Source organism: Camelus dromedarius, chromosome 9 (assembly GCF_036321535.1).
Source record: "Camelus dromedarius isolate mCamDro1 chromosome 9, mCamDro1.pat, whole genome shotgun sequence".
NCBI classification, from domain to species: Eukaryota; Metazoa; Chordata; class Mammalia; order Artiodactyla; family Camelidae; genus Camelus; species Camelus dromedarius.
In genome coordinates this window covers 50,382,708-50,407,013 of record NC_087444.1, presented here as the reverse complement: position 1 = coordinate 50,407,013, position 24,306 = coordinate 50,382,708, and positions in this window count along the sequence as shown.

Here is a 24,306-nt window from a genome sequence, read left to right as displayed (position 1 = left end):
ACCTTGTAGAAAAAAGACAGACCAAATCCAATAAATAGATAGTGTCCAGTGGTGGCCAGAAGGAGGTGCCAGGAAGGAACCCAGAGGACAGAGTGACAGAGAAGCAGTGGTCCCAACCCAGCATCAACCCTCCCTGCTTCCTAACAGAACCCCTGTTGTTGCATTCAGCTGTCCATCCCCTCCACCAAACATCCCCTGAGCCTTGGGAGAAAGCACCCCGACCCCTAGGCCCCAGGTGGACCTGACTGGCCCAAAGGTAATTCCACCCCTTGCCAGTGATGGGCTCAAGACGGACCATGTGACCTACTTCAGGCCAATGAGACAAAGGTAGTTCTGTTACGGCAGGCAGGGACCTAGGGAAGTGTCCTTGCTCTAAAGAGAAAGCCTCAAGGGGAGATGGTCCCTCTGCTTCTGGGTGCTGTCGTGTCTGGACGTGACGGCTAGAGGTGCTGCAGCTTCTTACTCGCCCAGCTTGAGGGGGAAGCCAGCCCCGTGTCCAGCTGAGCAGAGAGGTCAAGGAACTGGGCATGCTGTTCTGCTGTATCGGGAGGGCCCTGGGGCTCTCTGACTTCCCATCCATGAGAGCCCTTAAGTTATTTTTTAATTCCCCCCCCCTTTTTTAATAGCCCACCCAAAGCACCAAAATTGACACAGAGATGTGGGCGGTACCTACTTTCGGCATTGTCCCACGCCCTCATACTTTGAGACATTCCTGGGGGGTCCCATAAAAGGGTAGCAGACGTAGGCAAAGAAGTGAGGGGGGAACAGGAGCAGGGTCAAACAAAGCCCCCAGGGCAGCTTCCACCTGATCCCCCAGGGAACGCGACCAAGGCAGCCTCGCTTTCCTAATCCCACACCTCAGTCTCAGCCTGAGGGCCGCCCTGGGGGACAGAAGCGCCCAGTCCCTTCCAGCTCTCAGCGCTTGCAGTTAAAGTAGCTCCGGGGCAGGTGGTATAGCTTAGTGGTAGAGCACACGCTTAGCAGGCACGAGGTCCTGGGTTCAATCCCCAGTACCTCCAGTAAATAAATAAATAAACCTAAAGAAATAAATAAATAAACCTAATTACCCCCCCCAAATAAATAAACAACAGAAAAAGAACTAGTTTTAAAATAAATAAATAAAAATAAAGTAGTTTCAGAGACCCAAGAGTGGCACCTGCTGACCACTGGAAACAAAAGTTTATAGTGAAGCTGGCGGAAAGGTGCACAGAAGTGACTGAAGGGATCGGCGAGGGTCTGGACGTCGGCCAGTAATGGAGACCACAGGGTGGATGAATGAAGAGGTCCTGGATGTGTCCGCAGCTGACTCCCAAACAGCAAAACCGAGGCAGCCTTCTGGTCTGCAAATGCTCCCACCATATCCCTCCTCCAGCCAGAGGGGTCTTTTCCTGCTGCCCACACAGGGTGGCCCACGGAAGCCCCCCAACTCTTATTAAAATGGAAAAAAAAATCTTTGCACTTCAAAATTATTATTACACTTCGTTATTCATCTTGAGATTCTTTTTGCAAAACATTGAAAGCCAGATCATAATTTGATGATGAAATATTGATTATGCATCTATATTTATACACAGAGGTCTGCACTGTATAGATAGAACACCCACCCTGTAATATCTTCTATTTAAGTCAATACGAAGATTGATGTTTCCCCCAGGCAAGTTTTGATAACATACTTGGGTCGATACAAAAAGACATCAATGCCAATGCAAATCAACACCCGCATACTGGTTTGGATTGCCTCTCCTGCACGCAGCTGCTGGCTCCAAGGGGGCTTCCGAACACCAGGAGCTCCCAGCCAGTTTGCATATATCTTCATTTACACCATGTGAGCGGAAAATGTCAGGGGAAATGCAGACTGGCGGGGGGGGGGGGGGGCTGCCCACTCCCACTCCGGAGTGGAATCATCAAATCGGGAAGGGAATGAAAATAAAAGCAAACACAACCTGTAAACAAATCTGGGAGGTGCTTTATTACTGTCATTAGCAATGCACTTGCCCTCTCTTGCTTTCAAAAAGAGTAACATTAACACAGCAGAGGGACCAAGAAGCATCTCCATCCTTGTCAGGTTCTCAGGATAGGATGAGAACTCGGTCTGGTCTTGACTGTGGGCATCTGCTGTGTCTTCCTGTCCAGCACTTTTTCCCATCTGGAACTCCATGTATTCAGTACTTCCTAAAAATCTCATTTATTCTCTGCCTTCTCCACCAGAAAGTTAGGTCCAAAAGGGCAGAGTTTTTCATTTGTTTTGCTTACTGCTGCATTTCCAGTGTCTGGATGTTGAATTAATTTCTTTCTGCTTCTGCTTCATTCATTCATCCAACAAATTGAGCAACTACTATGTGACAAGACTCTACTGGGTTCTCGGTGAACAAAACATTGTTCTTGGTGAAAAAAAAATTGGTGAACAAAACTGATATTCTAGTGGGCTAGAAAGCAGTAGGGATAATAAATAAGTACCATGCAAAGCAAGTTCAGGGCAGTAATTGCTATGGAGTGGGTAGGGGATGAGCAGAGTAAGGACTGCGGATGCTGGGGAGATGGATTCTGACTTTAAATGGGTGGTCACGTACAGCCTCAGAAAGTAAAACAGAGCAAAGTTTTGTCGGAGGTGAGGGAATGAGGGATGCAGCTGTGGAGGGGAGAAGGTAGGAATTTCCAGGCCCTTGGAGTGGTGCAAATATCCTGAGGCAGGAGTAGGCCTGGTTTATTTAAGGAACAGAAAAAAGTGAGTGGCTAGGCTGGAGTAATATTTGGGATTAAATGGATGATGCTGAGGCTTCTAGGAGCCACCTTGCCCCCAGCAGCCACCTCATGGGGAAAGCCCACATGAAGAGTAAGCAGAGTGACACAGAGGCCCCTGGATCCGGCCATGCCTGAAGCAACTTCTACCCAACATCTTTCAGTGCTTGAGCCAACTTATTTCCTTTTTAATGTCATTTGTAACTGAAGGAGGCCTGATAAAACACTCTGAAACCAGGTGCCTCGGATGCTTGAGTTGCTGTGCTAATGGTGGGTCCCAAAGATACCAGTTGGCTGGCTCTGGGGTGGTGGGAAATCCAGCCTGGGAGGGCGGGGCCTGGAAGCCATCTGTGCAGGCGAGGCCTGCACAGCTGACAAGTGAGAAGGAAGCTTTCAAATTTGCAATTTTCAAGTGTCAGAAGGATATTGTGCCGCTCCTCTGACACTCAGCATCTTAGGCAGATTCTCCCCATTTCCATCAACACGTCTGCTGGATAAGGTGTAGCCTGTGCACCCGCATGACCCAGAACCCACAACTGAGAATGAGAAATCCAGGTGTTAGCTTGTTCAACAAGTCACAGTTGAAGGACCAGACAGGCCCTTCTTCCTCAGCTACCAAAGTTGACACAATACTTTCAAAGGATTCTATTCAATTCAACAGGCGCTTTGAGCAACTGCTCTTTAAGATAACGGAAAGGCAGAGAAACACACGACTTGGTCTGTCCCCTCAAAAGATAATCTAGTGGGTGAGGAGCGCTTTCATCCATTTTGTTCACATGTATCCCATGCTAAAAGCAAGACACTAGGTGCTGGGGTAGGGATTCCCAAAGCTAGGGAAGGACAGACCTCCACGGGGGGTACTGGGGTGTGATCCAGCAACTGGAAGTAAGTGCTTCCTCTGCACCCAGCACTCTAAGGCATCAAGGATACAGCAACCAGCAAGATGGGCAAGGTCCCAGTTCACGTGGAGCTTATGTTCCTGTGGAGAATGAAGATAATAAACTGAAACTACTGTTTTTAAAAGGATGGTTTCGGAAACTGACAAGTGCAGCAAGGAAAATATATTCCAATGAGAGACACTGGGAGTGCAGGGCAAGAGGGAGCAGTCAGGGAAGGCTGAGCGGAGACCCATGCGCTGGGAAGGAGCCAGTCCACGGGGATTCAGGGGAAGTCCTGTGGGCAGAGGGAATGGTGAGGGCAAAGGCCTGAGCAGGGGCAGGCTTGGCCTCCCTGAGGATCAGAATCAAGGCCGTGTGATTGGAGCTTAGCGGGTGATGAGGAGAGATGGGAGGTGAGTTCAGAATGAGTGGGGCCAGGTCATGGGGAGGTGGAGTTTTATCCTAAGTGCCAGCACCTTTATTTCAGGGTGATGTTGGCATACTCCCACTCAGATAAATTCTCATTCTCACCTTGGCGGATCATTTGGGGAGAAACAAGAAATGTACCCAGCAATGCAAAAATAAGAGGAGGAGGGTTCTACAATTTCTCTAGATACAAACAATAGCACTTTGTTTTTTTGAAAGAGAAGAAAGCCTGCAAATAAACAGCCCACAACCAGAAGTACAGGAGGCCACAGCAGAGGAGGAAACCACGCCGTTCATGACACAAGTGAGCAGCAAGTTCGAGGCGAGAGCAGTTCATACTGGGTGGAGGGACTGGGGCAGAGCAGGTGGGCCTGGAAGGACATGGGGATGCTGACTCCCCAGAAGTGGGAGAGATGTGCCTGTTCTGGGAGGCAGCAGCATGGGATGAGGGTGCAGCGAGCTGTCCAGGAGGACCATGGGTGGAGGTTGGGGTTGAGAGGGAGGGAGGAGGGTGGAGTGTTGGGAGGAGCTTTGAAGTCAAATGGCTGCCATAGGCCTTGTGCAGCTCCGTCGGCTTCTGTCCTCCTGGGGGAGCCCCAGTCCTGGGCCCAGTGGAGGTCTTACCAGGCCTCTGCTTAGCATCTGGGTTGTGACATTCGTCAGGCCGCAGGAAGGGTGAGGTCCCAGGCTTACAGCAAATCACACATCTAGTCCTTGGCAGTGGCTGCTGTGTTTTTGGCAGTTGGGAAAACATGAAAGAGATTCACTTCTCTGTAGCAGCTACAGTGATGAGCAGGGGAAAGTAACTAGAAAGGGCAAACATGCCCTTCGCCTACTCAGCTCATAAACCAGGGGAGAGGCTGAGCCCTGGGACTTGGGGAGGAGAGGAAGCCCTCTGCTGTGCCCAGGCTGCAGACCTGGAGTCAGGGTTGGCCCAGCCTGTGGGGTGGCTCCCCCAGCTCCAGCTCCCGGGGCCCTCTGGCTGAGATTTCCTAACATTGTGGGCTTGGAGGAGCTGGAGGGGCCAGGAAGCTGGCGCCTTAGAGAAGCGGGATTGAGTTCTGGTCAAGAGAATGGACCCTGGACTCTTCATGACATCAGTTCAGTTCCAGAATGGCTGTCATCCTAACTTGAGGGTAGCACCAGTGAGGCTGAAACCAACCAATAAGATGTTACAGATAGAGGCCAGCAGCATGAGGAAGGGCCAATACGAGGGGGCCAGCGCCAGGTTTCCACCACACAAAGAGAAGCTGCACTGAACTCCAAAGCAGGTAAGAAGGGCAGCAGCTTGAGTATCTCAGGTGGGTCCCCTGCTAGCAGGCACAAGTCGGGGAGCAGAGCCCAAAAGTGAAGTGTTAGTGGATTGCTTCCAGCGTTATCTGGGGCAGAGTGGGGTCTCCATCCCTGAAAGAGCCTGAATAAAACCTCTATCCCATCAGCCATCATAGTTTGAAGACAACGTCATTAAAACTATGAACTCCCTAACTCTAGTCTTGTGTCCACCAAGCATCTTTCTTGTTTCAAATTAGCTTCCTATGTCATGTGCCAGAGAGAGCATGTGGACAGAAAGTGAACCATTTCCTTCAGCAGGCGTGCTTCTCATTAATAAGCCAACTTTCCATTCTCTGTCTGTCTTTCTCTTTCTCTCTCTCCTCTCTCTCTCTGTCTCTGTCTCTGTCTCTGTCTCTGTCTCTGTCTCTGTCTCTCTCTGTCTCTCTCTCTCTCTCTCGCTATGTTCACTTAGAAGGGAGTGGTGTGGATTATGAATTCCATCTCCCAGATGTGGATTAAACCAAACACCAGGCGATGTCCCTACAGTTCCAACCTCCAAAATAAATGTTGCTTCCCCACAGCAACCCTGTCTCCTTCCTCTTCTCCTGTACCCACTCTGCTCCACCCCTCGTGGTACGTCAGAGCTCAACAGAATCAGGTCAGAGCTAGAAGGATCCTATCAGCCCACTGAAACCAATAACTCCTGCACTGAGATTTCACAGAAGTAGCACTGGGTTCTGTGAATTCCTGGCAAAAGTTCAGAAAACCTAAGGGAATCCACACATTAGCCGATAATGAGGCCACACAGACTAACTAAAGCATCAACCACCTCATTAAACTGGGAGGCTTAATACTGTTTTTATTGCACAATCACTTCTAAATGTCTTTTATTAATAAAATTGGGGAAATGAATTAGTTATTCTTTAATAAGTGCAGTGTGTTTAGTTGACAAAATCTTTACAAAGATGGGGAACCATGAGTGGTGAGAATACTGAAAAATGTCCTTGTTCTGCACGGTTGGAAAACACCACGCTGCCACCCCACCTGCTACTCCCCATTTTACAAATGAAGAAACTAGGGGGACAAAAAACCCCATACTGTTCCTCAAGTTTCAAGTTTCTATTTCCCTTAAACTCTTAGGCTATTCTGTAACCCCCTATAGCCTATGCCAGCTAGAATCATGAGTCTCTCTAGATTCTGCTTGCTTTTTTCTCTTAATTCATTCAAACCTCAGTGAGTGATAGGTCTGGCCCTTGAAGTCAATATTAAACATAAGTATGAATTGTCCTCAGTTCACCTACTATTCTTGTTGGGAGCAGCGAGGAGTTTCAATATTTTTCAAGTGGGGAAGAGGGGATGTAAGACAACAGCCCTACTACACCAATAGTTTCTCCACATTATTTAATCATCGCAACAATCCCATGAGGAAAGTATAATTTTTCATTTTACAGAGAAGAAAATTAGTATTTGGAGAACTTAAAGAGATTTTCCAAGGGAACAAATATTTAGAAGTAAAGCCCAGTTCTAATGTTTAAGTCCAGGCTCATTCCACGACAAGTTTCTGTAAACACCACTGGATCCAGCACCATGGTCAGAGGCAGACCCCACCCCCCCACCCCAACCCCACTCCACCCCAGAGTCTTCACTGAAAAAGGGCTGGAGACAAAGAGAGTGGTAAGATGGATACTGAGTCCCGGGGAAGAGCTCTAACTACAAAAATGCCTGAACTAATAAGAAGGGGGCCAGGACCATGGAAGGACCCATCATCGTAATCTCTTCACATCCTCATCAAACTGCTCTTCTTAGAACCATTTTCTATCCTCCCACCAACTACTTGAGCTAGGACAAGCATTGTCACCTGTAAAATACCATTCCCAGACTGTCACCTGGAGTTTTTGTAAAACACAGATGAATCAATGGATGTAAAAGTTATCTGAAATTCATAAAAATTCACTGTTAAGGAAACAACTGTAACAGATCAACCCTCAAATCCCAGTGGCTTAACACAATAGACATTTGTATCTGGCTTGTGTAAAGTCCCAAACGCGGATTCCTGATAGTCATGAAGCTAGCCACCAAGAGCGATTCTGGTACCCAGAGTTCTTCCTCCTTGTGGTTCTGCCACCTTCCAACATGGCCTCTAAGGTCACTGTGTTTTCTGATCGAGCTAAAGGGAAAAATCATGATGAATACCCGGGGAGATTGTCATAAGCTGAGTCTGGAAGTGCCACACATCACTTCTGCTCACATTCTGTTGGTTAGAACCCAGCTCATGGACAAACCTAAGTGGGGCTGGCAGGTGTGGTCTAGCTGTGGGTGCAGGAAGTTGAGGAGATAAGTTTTGAGAAACACAGAGCAGTTTCTCTCCTGTACAAACCTGAGAAATTGTCACAGTCACATTATTCTTAGTCCCACTTGAGAGCTTGCAATTGTGAATAAACTAAGGGCCAACCATGTAAAATGCCTTGAGTCCTGAGCCTGCACCGGGTGAACTCCACATGTGGGTCATCTTGGACTTCAAGCTGGGCATCTTGCAACCTCCATGATACAAAAGCAGGGGAAATTTTCATAAGCTAGAGCTGTCAGATCATTAGATTCGCCAGGAAGACATATATACATATATGTATAAAATATAGGCATATCTATCTATCTACCTATCTACAGGTAAGTAGGTAGGTAGATCGATCTACATTCCTGGAGATTCTAATCCAGCTACCTGGTGTGGACCTGGGAATGTGTTTTTAACCACAGGGGATTTGTCAGGACTCTTTAAGTTGCAAGTGACAGAAATCCAACACACATGGTCTTAAGCAAGAAAGGAAAGGCATTGGTTCATGTAGCTGTGCTGGAGTAGGACTCCTTTGGGGCACAGCTGGATAGTCTTGAACAGTCTCACTGGGACACCCCCAGCTCTCCATCTCTCACTTGATCTCTTCAGCAGAGGATCCATTTCTCCCCTCATAGGTCAAGGTGGCTGCCAGCAGCTGCAGGCATACCTTTTTATCCAGAGCCCCAAGAGAACAGCTTTTTCTCAGTAAAAGTCCTATAATTTATCCCTTTGGCACTAATTGTCCTGGCTTGGGTCCCCTGCCTATCCCTAAACCAATCACTATGACCTGGAAGATGATATCCTCTGACTGTCCAGGTCATAAGCCAGGGTTGTGAGCCCCCCTGGAATCTAGGGGTGAGATCTGCTCATACCACACACATGGACTAGTGTGCAGCAGGGGTGGTTCCCCAAGAACTACTGGGGTGCCATCCTTAAAAGAAGGGGGACAGGGAATGCGTGCTGGGCAAGAGTCAGCAACAGGATTCTCATATACTGGGCTATGGGAGCTGTGAGAAACATGGAAACCCTGAGCTTGAGACTCTCCACTGGGCTATAGGAAGGTCCCTGAGACCTGGAGGGGGGCTCTGCTCACCAAGCTGCACGATGCCTTCCCACCCCCACCCCAGGCCCCTGTGGATTACTCCATCCATTGTACTCACGAAACTGGTACGAGCCTCCAGGCTTCCCTTATGAGAAGGACAGAAGTGGGCTTGGCCCCTTCACTCAGCCCCTCCCTCTCAGCAGCCCTACCCCGACAGGCCCGAGCCCCCTCCCAAGGTCTAGCGCTTGGCTGCCAGTGGCACCAAGGGCTTTAGCTGATGGTGACTTAAAGCAGAGGTTTATGGTCTGAGGCCTATGGGAAATAAAGAACCCACAAATCCCTAAATCTGAATTCAACACTCTGAGTGTATGTACATAATGTACATGAGTGTTTCTTCTCTCCACCGAGGAAAAAGAAATCCACAACTTTCATCAAATTACCCAAGGAGACTTATCCTAAAAAAAAAAAAAAAAAAAGAATCACCAATGCCAATTGTGGCTTCTCTAGGCATCTCTTCAAGTATTGAATGGTGAAGTTTCATGTACCATAATATGTATTTTGGAGAAGCAGGGAGGCACAGGCTAACTTGAAATGATTTTTTTACATAAAGTTTTCCCCAAATGGGCTCCTTCGAAGATGAGTTGATGTGATCTTATGTCTAAAGAGAGAAACAAAAACATTGTCATGTTCATCTAAGTTAGGGGAAATTCTGGGTTAAATGAGCTTAAATAGGTCTTTTTTTCTGCAGGACTTCTCAGGGCCTTTAATAGTCTGATGTGTTTTGTGACTCTTCAGGAGGGGTTATAGTAGGCAGTGTTTCCCAAACTTATATAACACAAACACTGTCTTGTATGGGTTTTTTTCTTTGTTTGCAGCCTTCTATTAAACATGCCCTTGAACATGGACTCAAGGGTTATCCATTTGGCACCCCTCTGGTCCTCAGGGATGTATGTTTGTGCTGGTGACTTTGAGTTTGCGCTGCTGTGAAGAGGTCTGGCAGCAGGCATCCAAAAGCTTCAGAAAGGGGATGATAATTAGGAGAAATCATTCTCTGCTCTTTGCCTGAGTTAGAGCAAAGGAGGTGCCAATAAGTTCGTGAGATGCCCTGGTGTTTCTGGGGGCACCTGTGAGCTGTGAAGTGTCAGGTGGGAAGAGCAAGGGACTGGAGTCAGCACGCCTTGTGGCTCTGCCACTAACTGGATGTGTAATTCAGTGGACTTAACCTCTGTGAGCTTCAGCCTGTTATCTGTAAAAGGGTTTGATGCAAGGATTGAATGAGATCATATAGGGCACGCTCAGTGTCTGGCACTCAGGAATGCCCACCCATAGGTAGCTGAGGCAGAGGACTGTATAATTTCCTTTGCTCTGGCAGCTGTAGGAAATTCTCCCACTGTCCTCATCTACCTTATCCTCTTGCCTCGACCATCTCCCACCTGCTCTTGACGGCTCCCCATCTCTCCCCCTCCATGTCCTCTGGCTGCTCCAGGTACCTCCAAATACTGCTAACTAACCCTCTTTCCTGCCCTCTTGTGGCAGCTGATGGGGTGGCAATGGGACCATGATGTCCTTCCAGGCTGGCTCCTTCCCACCTGCCTCAGCATCTCCCCTGGCACCACCTTGGGCCAACCAGCCACAGGGAAATGAATGCAGAGGCTGTTGGCTGACACTGAGACTGCACTTAAGGTCACCCTTTGTGATGTGTTACCAAGAGTGAACAAATCCACACCGTGTCTATTCTATCAAAGCTTGTTTCTATCTGCATCTGTCATCGCTGATTGCATTTGAATGGGTTTAGTCTCTATTTTAAATAAAAGATTTATGCCTTTGCTGTCAGAGCCTGCCTTTATTTGAAAATTTAATCTTGTTTCTAGGAGTCTAGATTAACTTATTAGATTTAGGCGTCCCTCGTGTGTCTCTGAGAGAAAAGGAGTGGATTCTCCTCTGTATACAGCCCTGCACTTGCCACACAGTGGAAGCCAAGGGCTGGGTGGGCGTCACCGTCCAGCGAACCAAGGCAGGACAGAGGCTCCCATCTTGGACAGCTTTATTTGATAACCTTGTGTCCAAGGAGAATTTTTCTGGCTATTAGCTTGGAGACCTGTGTTCCCTGCCAGGGCCCTCCACCAAACTTGCCCTTTCTCTGGAGTTTTTTGGAAGCCCCAGCAAAAGACACTCCCAGTGGGAGACCAACTGGTCAACCTCAGCTGTGCCAATGAGGTCTGAGTTTTCTTCATGTCTGTGTTGTATTTTTTACCCTCTCAGAGTGCTCACCGTAGTGGTTAGACTGCAAGTTCAGAAGGCCTGGATTTAAGTCCAAGCCGTGTGACCTTGGGCAGGCCACTTAACTTCCCTGACCCTTGGTCTCCTCATCTGAAAGATGGAGGTCATGTTAATGCCCGTCTCATAGGGTTTCTGTGTCACTGAGTGAGAAAATAGTGAAGCTGTTGAGAGCTGCTCTGTATGAGTTCGCAGCTACTTCAGCAGGTATGGTGGGGGCACCACTACCCGCTCTGGAGGTGAAGATGTGGCTGCTCAAAGGGAGAAGTATCTGCTCAGGGTCACAACGAAGTGAACAGCAAAGCTGGCCCAGACCAGGGATTCTGAGCCCCACCCCGTACCCTGGGCTCCTCCCTCCTCCCCTCACCCATCCCACCCCCATCTCCAGCTCTGTCTCTCTCTGTCTCTCCCTCCCTCTTTCCTTTTCTCTCTCCCTCCCTTTCCCTCTCTCCTTGTCTCCTTGTTGCCCTCTCTGTCTGCAATGAACTGAATTTTGCCTCCTAAATTCATGTTAAAACCCTAACGGCCAATGTGACTGTATTTGGAGAGAGGGTCTTTAGGAGGGCATTAAAAGGTTATATGAGGTCATAAGGGTGGGACCCTGATCCGATAGGACTGGCTGCCTTATATGAATAGGAAACCACCCCCCTCCCCCCAACCACGTTTATACACTAAGAAAGGCCATGTGAGCACACAGTGAGATGGCGGCAGCCTACAAGCCAAGAGACGAGGCCTCAGTGAAACCTGCCTTGCTGGCACCTTGACCTTGGACTTGCCAGCCTCCAAAACCATAAGAAATTTCTGTTGTCAAGCCATCCAATCTACAGTGTTTTGTTATGGCAGTCCAAACAGACTAACATTCTTTCTCTCTCTCCCCCCACTTCCCCTCCCTCCCTCCCCCAAAGTCCCTGACTTTCCCGTAGCACTCCCGCCATCTGCTGGTCAGTCTCAGGTTAGCAGGCAAGGTTTAGGCTTCAGAGAGGCCCTCAGCCCCTTCCTCAGACACACACACACACACACACACACACTCCCCAGCCAAGGCCTCACACCACCTCTCGTTCACCATCCCATACACCCAAAACCTGGCATACCTCAATTCCTGACAATGCACTAATACGTGTTTTCAGTTATAAGCTCCTTAAAGTCAGGGCCACAACTGACCCATCTCCTTACCAGCCCCCATTCCCACCTACTCACTCATTGCCCGGCACACAGTACGTGCTCACTAAGTGTTCCTTGAATGACTGAGGGAAGATGTGCCCTTTTGGGGGATTTCATGAGTTCTCGTCTTTGGGGGCTCTGAGCTCAGGAAGGGGGACATGTCTTCCTCCTGGGGGGCCCACTGCACACACACTCACACGGGGATTGCACAGACTCCCGCCTGCCCAGGCTACAAGATAACGGACTGGAAACGCCGTCTCCTGCCTCATTAAGTGGTCCCAAACCCAGTGCTGCCAACCAACCCTGAGCAGAGAACATGCATCTCTCGGTTTGTCACTTGGCAAAACAACTCCAAAGGAAGGAAGACACAGGGCCTGTCTCCATAATTCAGCTGCCTCAGAAGGAACTGTTATCTGAGGGGCTAATTAAGATGGATCTCTCCAAGGCGAGAGGAAACCCCAGCTTCAGTTTGCCAACATAGAGGCTGCCCCATCACTCCGGGTCCTCAATCAGCCCATGGAGGCAGGGAGAGAGGAGGCTCCAGCTCCAGCGTGCTCAGCCAGGCTCGTTTCATCCTCATCAGGACAGGACAAGGGTGAGGAGAGCGGGGCACTCAACAGGGACGCAGAATTTAAGGGGGCGCCACCACAAACAGGATGATGCAAGATGAGTATTATCCATCTTTCCCTTGGCCTCAGGCTCTCCTGTGGCTCAGCGCCGTTCTGTTCCTGGCTCGTCTTTATTTCACTTTTTGATAGATCATGGACTTTGGGGCGTGAATTTTGCTTTTAAAAAATAATATTGCATTAATGAAAGTGAAGACTTAGATATCTGCACTCCCATATTCATAGCAGCATTACTCACCATAGCCAAAAGGTAGAAAGCAACCCATGTGTCCATTGACCGAAGAATGGATAAACAAAATGTGGCCTATCCACAATGGAATTTTATTCCTCCTGAAAAAGGAAGGAAATTCTGACATGTGGTACAGCATGGAACAGCCTCAAGGACGTTATGCTAAGTGAAAGAAGCCAGTCACAAAAAGACAAATGCTGTGTGATTCCACTTATACGAAGTACCTAGAGGAGTCAGATTCAGAGAGATGGAAACTAGAGTTACCCCTGGGGCTGGGGGAGCAGAGAATAGGGAGTTAGTGTTTCAAGAGTACAGAGTTTCAACTGGGAAATATGAATGGATGATGGTGGAAATGGATGGTGCTGATGGTTGTACAGCAATATGAACATACTTCATGCCACTGACCTGAACACTTAAAATGGTAAATTTGATGTATGTTGTATACATTTTATCACAATAAAAAAAGGCTGCATTACAATATTACTGATCTTAATTGCTGACTTTTTTGGTGCCCTCTGAAACTTTGTCTGAGTTAAGTACCTCTTGCCTCACCCTCGTCTGACACCAAATTAATTCCTCACATTGTTTTCATCTTACAGATGACAGAACAGAGCCTGAGGGATGTTAGAGGCCTGCCTGGAGTCACCTAGAAAACTACAGGTAAGCGAGGAACTCAAAAGCCAAGTGCCCAGCTCCCAGCTAAGTATTTAGTACAATACAGTTCCCCCTGGCTGCCCAACCCAAGGCATTTCCAGGGAGCTCTGTCTACACCACCGTCCTTCTGGAGTCAGCTATTCAATGAGTGGAGTCTTATACAACAAATAAGGGCCTCAGTGGACCCAGAGACCCTGGGGCTCAGCCACACCCCACCCTCTCCGCTTATGAAGATTCTTCTCCCAACAGCTACAACTCTCTGCTCTTGAAGAGAAATCTCTAGGACTGTGGTCAAGTCCATTTTCATACTCACTGACTATAACAATGGCTGCTACTTTTTCTGCAACATTTAGCCCCCGCCTTCATCAGTAACAGAACATATATTTAACTGGCAGAGATTGCATAGAATAAAGCCTCCATTTCTTAGCTTCCCTTGCTAGCTGGGGGTACCAACACACCTTGGATCTGGCCCCAAACCTGGAAGCAGAGGCATCACGTGCAGCTTCAAAGATGTGTCCTTAGAGAGAACAGAACCTCGCCTTCTTCTCCTTTCCTCCTTTCTTTGGCTGGAAGGGTGGGTGCGATGGCTGGAGCCTGTGCTGCCATATTGGAGGATGGTGGAGCACAGGATAGAAGGGGACCAGGTCCCAGGGTCACAGCATCCCTGGATCACCCACCTGCATACTTCTGTGAGAGGTTTAGTTCCTAGCAAGACACAAGTCACAAGCTGTGGAGCAGATGAGCTGACCCAGCTCCCTCTCTGCAGGGCAAGGATCTTTCTCTATATAGATCGATTCCCAGCCCTTTCTGGTCATTTCTGGAACATCTCCTAATGAATTACCTTTACAGGAGTCTTGGATGCAGGGTCTATTTCTAGAAACCCAACCTGTGACTCTCCTCCCTCCCCATTTGGTCTTTCACAGCCCAGATGATGTCCAGCTGGGCTGTAGTACAGTGGGCCCCAAGGATCATTCCAGACCATCCACCACATACTTCTGTAAACAAGAGAGAAAGTTCTACCAAGCTTAAGCCACTGCTGTGTAAACTTGGGCAAGTCTCCTAGTCCCTCTTGCTTTAAGTTTCCCCTCTGTGAAATGCAGATAAAGCCCAATGAGAGAACAGATGTGAATGCATTATGGAAACCGTAAGAAGTATGTTATGGATGGAATGTGTCCCCCTCACCCCATCCACCAAATTCATACATTGAAATCCTAACCCCTAGTGTGATGGTGTTAGGAGGTGGGCCCTTTAGGGGAAGGAATTAGGTCACGATGGGATCGGCGCCCTTGTATGAACACGAGAGAGCTCTCCCCCTGCCTCTGCTCTTTGCCGCGTGAGGAGCCAGCAAGAAGATAGCCATCTGCAAAGCAGGCAGAGAGCCCTCACAAGAGCCCGACCACACTGGCACCCAGATCTCAGGTCTCCCAGCCTCCAGAACTGTGAGAAACAAAGCCCTGTTCCTTAAGCCATCCAGTCCACAATGCTTTTGTAAGACAAGGTACTTGTTGAATTATCCGGTGAGCGACCAATCTAATTAAAGCCAAGAGCTCCCCCCAAACCAGTGACCATCCTCAAGCCCCAGATGTTTATTTCCAGCAATTCTGGCTGGGAAATTGGGTCCCTCCAACTTTGTTATAGTGATTGTGACCTGAATGTCCTTTATTCAGAGCAAGGCTGTGAGGACCGTGCTCCTGCCCTCCACACCATCATCTCATCACTGCCTCTCCCCAGGCCCCCTGCCCCTACCATGGGGCCAACTTGGCCCCTAGCCTCCCAGGCATCCTGCACCCACCCCATTCTGCTGACTGCACAGCCCTGTCTCCTCCAGGCTAAGAAGGGTCAAGGCCCTGGGACAGTGTTCCTTCAGCAGTACCCACAGCAGGAACGCAGGCACAAGTCCCAGTCCCAAGGGAGAGGGCCAGGAGAAGGTGGGGGAGGATGCCGGAGGGAGAGATGGGGACTGGAAGGGAGCAGGACCAAAGTCAAAGTGAGGAAACGGGCAACTCCCTCCTAAGCCATGAGCAGCAACAAACGCAGTCGTGAGCGGTCTGTACGGGCACTTCACTGTGTCCAAAGCACCTTCTCATCTGCTACACCTCCTATTCCCACTGAGGACACAGAGGTTTGGAGAAGGCAAAGATCTTGCCTGCAGTCATGCAGCAGCCAGAGATAGTGCATCGACTGACCATAAACATTCCTCAGAATACGGAGAACATCCCGGACCCTCAGCAACAGGCCTGGAAGCGAACACTTACTTGCTGACCACTTCCCAGCTGGGCCTGGCCCACAGGGAAGGGCCTGGACAGATGTTGGGGTGGAGGGAGGGCATCTTCCTGGGGCTCCAGCCCAGTGCCCCCTCACAGACGTGAACAGAAGCCTGGACCTGGCTCAGTGGAGGGGACACATCGGTTGGTTTTGTCCTCTTCTGATACTAGCACCCCAATATTGCTTTTGGAAACCATCCCACCCCACAGGGTCCACTCTGAGTGCTCAGCCAAGGGTCCCACCCGGCAGAGGGGTGATCACGTGACAGCAGTTCAGCCAGTCAGACTGTTCCCTATCGCTTTCACACAAGTCGTAGATGCAAGGTCAATTTCCAGGACCCAACCTCCCAACTCGGACTTTCCCAAGCCATACGACATCCTGCCAGGCTGCGGCACAGCTGGCCCAGGGCGGGGAGGTCTCCCACCTCGCACCAGTGAGAGACGACGGCCACCAGCTGTGAGCCATTGCGGCCCTTCCTCCTGCGCCTCACAAACCTCTCCTCCTTGCTGCAGCCTCCTCCACCATCTTCCAGCTCCACGGGCTCCCCCAACCCCTCACACAAGGCTCAGCCCCAGCACCACCGTCTCAGGGAGGACCTTCAGGACCACCGTGAGCTGGAGCTCTGCCAAGTCGCCCCCGGGCCAGCTGACAGCAGCACGAGAGAGACCACAGAGCGTCCCTGCAGACCTGGCCTTGGAGAACGGGAGGGTTTAGACTTCCAGAGGTTAAGTGCCAGGAGGGTAGAGAAAGCATTCTTTGGCAGGAACAGAGTCAGCCAAGAGTGTGGCAGCTTTGGGGACCACAGGCTACATGGAGGTAAGGAGAGCTAGAACAGGAAATATAGGCTGAAGCAGATCGGGGGGGGCACAAGAAGCCAGGTGAGGAAGGGTGAGCTTTTCCTATTAAGTAACAGGGAGTCTGGGGGCCCAGATGAAAGATGTCGAAGTCACAGCTACTTGCAGTCACGTGGGGTCCCTTGATGGGCAGGGTCAGAATCTGGAGCCACGGAGCTGGGCCCGGGAGCATGCCAAGGGTGGCAGAGTGGCCACGTGGGGGCAGCAGCTCCAGGGCCCTCCAGGGCAACGCAGCTTCTGGAGCCGCTCCTCCGAGTTCCACCTGCTTAGGCTGCCACCTGTCTTATAGCACCACCCCAGCAACCCCAGCCTCAAGGCTGCTCTCAAAGTCCCCAGACTTCTCCTCAGGATCTGGGGGGGTGGGAGGGCCCGGTACATTGGAACCAAAGCCACTATTCACTTTCATGGCCCTTCATTTCCTCACCGTGAGGAAGCAGCCCTCTGCTACTAATTTTTCACGTGCTTATTGTGTTAGAAATCCTTCACCTGGATTAATCCTAGCCACAACTCCGGGAAATAGGTATGGTTATTAATCCCAGATTTTACTGGGAATCCCAAGAAAACGGAGGCAGAATGGGCTGAAAACCATGCCCACAGTCACACGGGCAGTAAGTGGCAGAGCCATGACTTAACCACTGCACCACACTGTCCGGAAATGGATAGGGGCGTGTCATCTCTCCTGCCACTGATCTATGCCAGGACTCCACCCACCTCTGTGGCCAGCTCCCTCCCTGCCTGCCCAACATCCCATCAGGCCTCCCACCTCAGTGGATGCCAAATCCTGACAGCCTCCTATCCTCTCCTCTCCTCTCCTCCGCAGCGCCACCCTACCCCATCCTTTGCAGTGACATCCCACCCTTCACCCTCCCACCCGGAGCCCCTTTCACTCTCTCTCCTGGGAGATTTAAGCAGGAGAGACAGCTGGGAATTGGCACTGTGGACTGCTGGGGATGTCTGCACTGGGGCCACCCAAGCCTCCTGCTGCCACTGCTGCCCGAGGGCAGACGTTTGGAGCTGCAGCCGACTCCGGGAGAAGTCACCGCATCCTTGCCGGCTGCCGCCACGCTGTGATTAGTTAATCGCTAAGTGCATGGGGCTTTTAATTAACTGCCAGCCCTGCACGGGCAGCTGTTCCACGAACCACGTCTGATTGTGGCTCCCCCAGTCCAGGCTGACGGAACACTTCAATCACACAATTGATGCTTGGGTATTTTGATGCCACAGGGATGGCAGCTGCCAGTACTGCAGCTCTGGCGGAAGCAGCCAGCCACAGGAAGGAGGAAAGAAAGCAGCTCTCAGCTGAGGGGGAGGCCACTGAGTGTGCAAAGCTGAGGGGAAAGTCCGCACAAGGGCTATGAGTGTGCAGACATAGCTGTGGTGTTTATATATTAGAAGTCACACAACTCAAACAAATGTAAGGCAGAAAGAAACCTGTAGATGCCACATAACCAGAGAGTACTTCAGGAATGGCTGGATCCAGGGGCACAAAAGAAATTGCAGGAGCAGATGAGGCGTGAACCGTCAGAAGAGCAGCACCCGCACCCTAGATGAGCCGACCGAGCACAGGGAGCTCACAAGAGGCACGGGCGAGGTAGCGATAGTGTCACTTCTCCAAACCAGCACTTCCCTTGTTTTTTTCTGATTCAGTTAGTCCCTCCCACTTCTGGACCTCCAGATAATTCTCACCCTTCTATTATGGCCTTACCACATTTAATTTTAACCATTTGCCCACGTATCTGTGTTGTCCAGTAGACCAAGATTTCCCAATTTCAGCACTATTGACATTTGGGGCAGATAATTCTCTGTTGTGGGGGCTGGCCTGTGCTCCATAAGATGTTTAACAGCAGCGTCCCTGACCTCCACCCGCTAGAAGATGCCAGGAGCACGCTTCCCTCAAATGTCACAACCAAAAATGTTCCCAATCATTGTTAAACGTCTGCTGCAGGGGCAGAAACCACCCCCACAACAGCCCCTGGGATAGACATTGAGGCTCAGAAGTGTCATGTCCCCCGGGGCAGGGCTGAGACCTGGTGGGGTTCCCGTGATGCTCTGGGGGCAGAAGCAAGGGTTGGGGGAGGAGGGCAGTGGGGCCGCGAGAATTGACAATCATGGGCTCCATGTTTGACAGAGGGGACCCGTGTGTTAGTGTGGGCACTGCTGCACGTGAGGGCTGAATGTCTGTCAGGTGGTCAAGGGACCCCCACTAGCACACCAAAACCCCAGACTCAGAACTGGAGGTGAGAGAGTGCTAAGAAACTGAGCAGAAGCAAGGAAACTCAGACCTAGAGAGAAAAGGGGCCCAGGTGTGGGGAAGCCCAGTGTTCAACCCACCCCCCTACATAGTCGTTTACATGCCCCAAAATACCAGGAGCTGGCCCTTTTCTGTGCCAGGCGCACTTGTAAAGCCTGATTTAAAAATTCTTCACAGGAATCTCTGAGATACATAGTATCACTTCATCCCGTTTCACAGATGAGGAAAGAGAGGCACTGGAGGGTTTGCTGGTGGTGGTGATGTGTTTACTTGCCAAAGATGCCAAGTAGCAGAGCCAGGATTCCATTCCCACTGGTCTGGCCCCTGAGTCCACTGTCCTGCCCAGGATGCTCCAGTGGCCCTGCCAGAGGGCAGAGCAGCCCAGGTTGTCCTCAGCCTTTGTGGAGGAGCAAGAAATGGAGAAAGTACCTGCGGGGAGGGAAGCTTTTCAGAGAGAGACCAGTGGTCACATCCCGAGAACCTTCCCCAGCTCGGTTACCTGGAAAGGGCAGTGGACTCCAAGGCCAAGGGCTAGTTTACATCTTAGTCCCAGTGCCTGGCAGTGGGACCACGGCTCCCTCTCCTCCCTGAGCCTCCGTCTCTTCATCTACACAGTGAGAATAGCGCCCACTTTCCTGGGAAGCAGGAGGAACCGGCTCCCCTGTCTGCAAGTGGTGGGACCTCCACAAGCGACTTCAGCTCCTTGAACCTTGATGTCCCCAGCTGTGGCAAGGGAGTGACAATACCTCTGTGTCTGGTTCAGTGGGAGAACAAAACGAGGAACTACATGGGAACGTCCAGGTAGCGCCTGGCCCCTAATACAATACTGCTCAGGAGCCCACATCAGCCCTGGGGTCACATCTGAGCCACTTCCCCTGGGGCTGGCAGGCTTAAATCCACCCCCCACCACGCTCCCCCCAGTACATGTATCGTAGACTCAAATGGCCAGAAAGCTGTGGTCCTCGGAGCGGGTGTCAGCCTAGTCTCCCTTCCCACCCCTGTGCACACACAGTCCTTGTCCAGGGCTCTTTGAGGACGAAGTCGCTGTAGGATCACTTCCTGCACAACAGAGAGGAACAGCCGGCTGGCTCTCATCACATGCAGTGTGCCTGTCCCTCCCTCCTGCATCCCCACAGGCTCCTGCCACTCCCCTGGGAGCAGGGGATTCATTTCCTTTTAAATTACAACAATAATAATTGAGCTGGGAAAGCAGAGGGAGGCTGGAACTTGCCCACAACAGACCCCAGTAGGACCAGCTTATCATCCCCCACCCCTGCCTTTGATCATGTTGTCCAGCATCTGGGGTCACCTCCCCCCAACCCCGTTCACCCCCTGGACCAGACCTCCAGGCTGCCTTTCCCTGAGAGGTGGGGAGTAGTGAGGAATGAGCCCCGAGCCATCCTTCTGAGCAGCAGGACAAGCCCTCCCAGAGCCCAAGCCGAACCCCAAGTCCCTCCTTGCTGATTCTTGCTGCGCTGCCGTGGAGGAGGAAGAGGGGGCGGCCGTGGCCTGGACTTGGCTGGAGTCGTTTCTGTGCTATTGCCCCAGGTTGGGCCCCTTGGTCTGGCCCTCCCAGGGCCATTGTTCTGTGGGATCAGCACTCCTACATCACTCCCACCTTTGGCCATATCGTAGGCCTGTGCATTTGTCCATGTTATGTACTCATGGCTACCATTTATTAAGCACCTATTGTATGTCTGGCACAGTACTAAGCACTTTATCCAGTTAGTTCACTGAATGCGCACAATTGCTTGGAGTAAGAACTATTACTGACTTTATTTTACAGAAGAGAAAACTTAGACCAGAGAGGTTAAGTGACCTGCCCAAGGGCACACAGCTGGCACAGGGTGGATTCCTCTCCAGAGCCTGTACTCTGAATCATTATGCTGTAATCGTGACACTGTCAGGTGTCCTGAGTTTCTGCAACTTTGCAAAGTCCTTGATTGTCTTAGGAGCACCTTCCAAGATCCCCATGAGCAAAGCAAGGCTGAGGTTAGTGCCATTTTACAGATGAGGAAACCTAAGTCTGTGGAGAATCAGCCTCCCTGTGGGCGTGTAATCAGAAAGCCACAGAGAAAGGAACAGACGCAGTCAACCCCTCAGCCTCAGTCAGCCCAGGTAGGCCCCGGGGACCAGACAGGTGGGATCAGCACACAGAAACCAGACAGCCCAGGGCCTGGGCGATTTCATGTCTCTGACCTGTGAAATGGGGTAAGAATCCCTGTTTCTTCAGATCAAGGCTAGAAGGAGACAAATTTGTCTTTGTAATTTTGTAAAGTGTTTAGAATTACTGACTCGTCCAGGGTCATAAACTCACATGTCTTCAGGGGACAAGTGGGTCTTATAGATGGATAAAGCTGGCCAGGTAAGGGCTGAGGCCAGAGATGGCATGTGCCCCATGTCAAGGGGACGGTGGCAGCCCAGTCATACCAGATCACCATTTATTAAACAAATCAGAAATCTGAATGTTTTTATGAAATGCCCAGATTTATAAAACTCTTTGCAGGTTGAACAAAAAACATCTGTGGATCAAATACCCCTTGTACCAGTTTGCGACTTGTAATGGAGCCCTAGTTGCTAGAAGATCAAAAAGGCCAAACAGCAAGTCCAAGGTCACAAGCAAACGAGGCAGAGCCAGGCGAGCCTCGGCCCCAGCCTCGGGCACCCCCATCAGCCCGGTCTCCCCACTTCCATGATGCTCAGCATTTAACACCATCCTCAGAGCCATCCAGCCTGAGGCCTGGGCCCTGGGCAGCCGACGGCCTCCGTGGGGCCCTGCAGAGCAAGGGAAGGACATTTCCAGGACAGCGGAGGCTGCAGGGCTCTGGGTACGTAAATCACAGCCCCCTCCACAGCACATCCATCCTGAGGCCTAATTGAGACATTTGCTTGGAGTGTCCTCAAAAACTAGGGCAGATGTGGCGCTCTGGGAGTCAGAGCCACCTGCCGCAGGCACCCTGCCGAGACTGGGGACCAATGGCTGTTCTCCGGAACTTGGACCAGCCACGGGGACGCTGGTTCTCGCTAATAAGATTATATATATTTTAAATAGCCCTGTATACTGCAATGATACTGACTATTAAAATGCCAGAAAGGAGGACAAAGTCAAAAAAGACAGCTAGCCCCTCTCTATAGGAACCATGCAGCACCCGGTGGAAAAACCCGTGTGGACTTCGCCCTCAGGCTCCCCCCAGCCTGAGCCGGGATGGTTGGAGGTGCTCAAACCTATCTTGACACTTGAGATCTCCTCGACTCTTAAAGAGGGGCTGCTGCTTGAACCTTGTTTCTCAGACTCCTTTCTCCTGGAGCCCCACAGTGCTCTCATGGGCTGCAGGTCAGGAGAACTGGGTTCCAGTCCTGGACGTACTTATTCCCAGCTGAGTGGACTTGGGCAGTCGCCTCCCCCCCTCTCTGCCTCCTTTCATCCTCAGCCCTTTGCCCTCACAGAGCGTCCTGCCCTGGTGAGGTTCCAAAGAGGCAGAGGCCACAAACGCGCAATCCTAGGTCTGAACAAGGCCACGTAGGTTTTGCCTAATCAGCATTTCTTTTTAAGTTTATTTCTAACTAATTTCACGTAAACATCTGGATTTCTGGATTCTCTTAAAACCTCAGACGATCTGGCCCCACAGGGCTGACCTTGCCACGTGGCCACAGTCAGCTGCAGTTGAGTGACAGCTTGCCCATTCACCTGACTCCACACACTCCCTACTGCCTACACTCAGCCAGCTTCGCTCCTTCATGTCACCTGCTTCACACTTGAACCTGAGACCCCTGATTTAATGCGGCAGATATAAAAAGTCTTGAGGGACATACACAGATTCTTCTGGGCCTCATTATTATTAATGGAATTTCTGGGTCCCACAATTTGGCTTTGACCTGAGCAGGTCTCCTGGGCTCTTGGGGCTCTGGTCTCCTCCTCGTCTGTGAAATGAGAGGGCGTACTAGGGGACTCCAAGAGGGTTTCCAGCTCTGACACTCAGGATGCCCCAGCGGTCCCGTCTTGCAATCTTGGATCTTCAACTGCAGTCTGAGACCCTCTTGACTCCCCAAGTTCTGCCATAACATTTGTTAAAGGAAAGGAGGGAGGAAGCTGTCCAAGGCTCCCTGGGTACAGGTCACTGAGTCTCCACCTCTCTTAACCAACCCATCCCATGTCCCCAAGACAGAGCCAGGAAGAGCAAGCCTCAGCCCAGCCAGGGATAGGACTGCATGTTGGTTCTGATGACAGAAAGCACATTAAAAAAAAAAAAATCTTCCCCTGACACACTGTCTATTTCTTTCTTTTGCACCGCTGGCTAATGTCTTTTTTATTAAAGCCTTAATAAACATCATGTTGCAATTTGTTTCTGTAAGGACTATTTGGTGGGGGTTAGGGGCTATTGTTCTCCCCTCCACCCCCAAATTCCTACGGTTCATTTCTTTCTCCCAACCCTCAACACAATCCCAGATTCAATCTGGACCTGGGATCCAGCCTTGCCGGCAACAGTGCTCTATTTGATGCTGTCTCAATGTACACAGGGTGTCGTCCTGAGATCTTCCAGCTCAGCATGCCCGCTCTCCTTCCCACCTGCCTCTTCTTCTGTTCACATCACTTGCCTGGCCCATCAGAAGCACTCAGGAGCTGCTTGTTGAGTGAACGAATGAAATTTCTAAAGCAACAAAGCATTCCAGCACCTTCATTCCCTCGCTCCAAAGTAACCCTCCACGTCCTTCCCCAGGCCTCCACTCTTTAGACACACAGATTATTCCCTCCGCGTACACCTCCATTGGCTGGTGCAGCTCCCTCCGGCTGGGATGTAATTTCCTTCTTGTCAAAGTCCTCTTCATCCTTCAAGACCAAGCTCTAATACTTCCTTGGCAGAGTCTTCCCTGATCCCCCCAGGCAGACTTTACCATGCCCTCTCTTGTGTTCCCTCTGCACTTTTTTGTAATGTCACTACTTCACTATTACCATTGACCCTGTATTTGCTGTTTGTATGACATAAAAGGTTTGATGGCAAGTGACAGAAAATACAACTCAGGCGGAGTTACACATTAAGTCTGAAAAGCTCAGATACTGGCTCGTGTTTTCAGTGGGTCTGTTGGCTCTGCCCTGCTCTTTGAATGGGGTTCATCTTCATGGTAGCTTCCATCCCCCATCAGAAAAAATTGCTACCACCATTCCAGGCTTGACATCCAAATGCCCCACTATTGACATGAAGACTTTTCCTCACATTCCCAGCAAAAGCTCCCACTTCTAGCCTGACTGAGCCCCTCTCGTGCCAATCACTCTAGCCTGGGGAGTGCCTTGTATTCATTGGCTC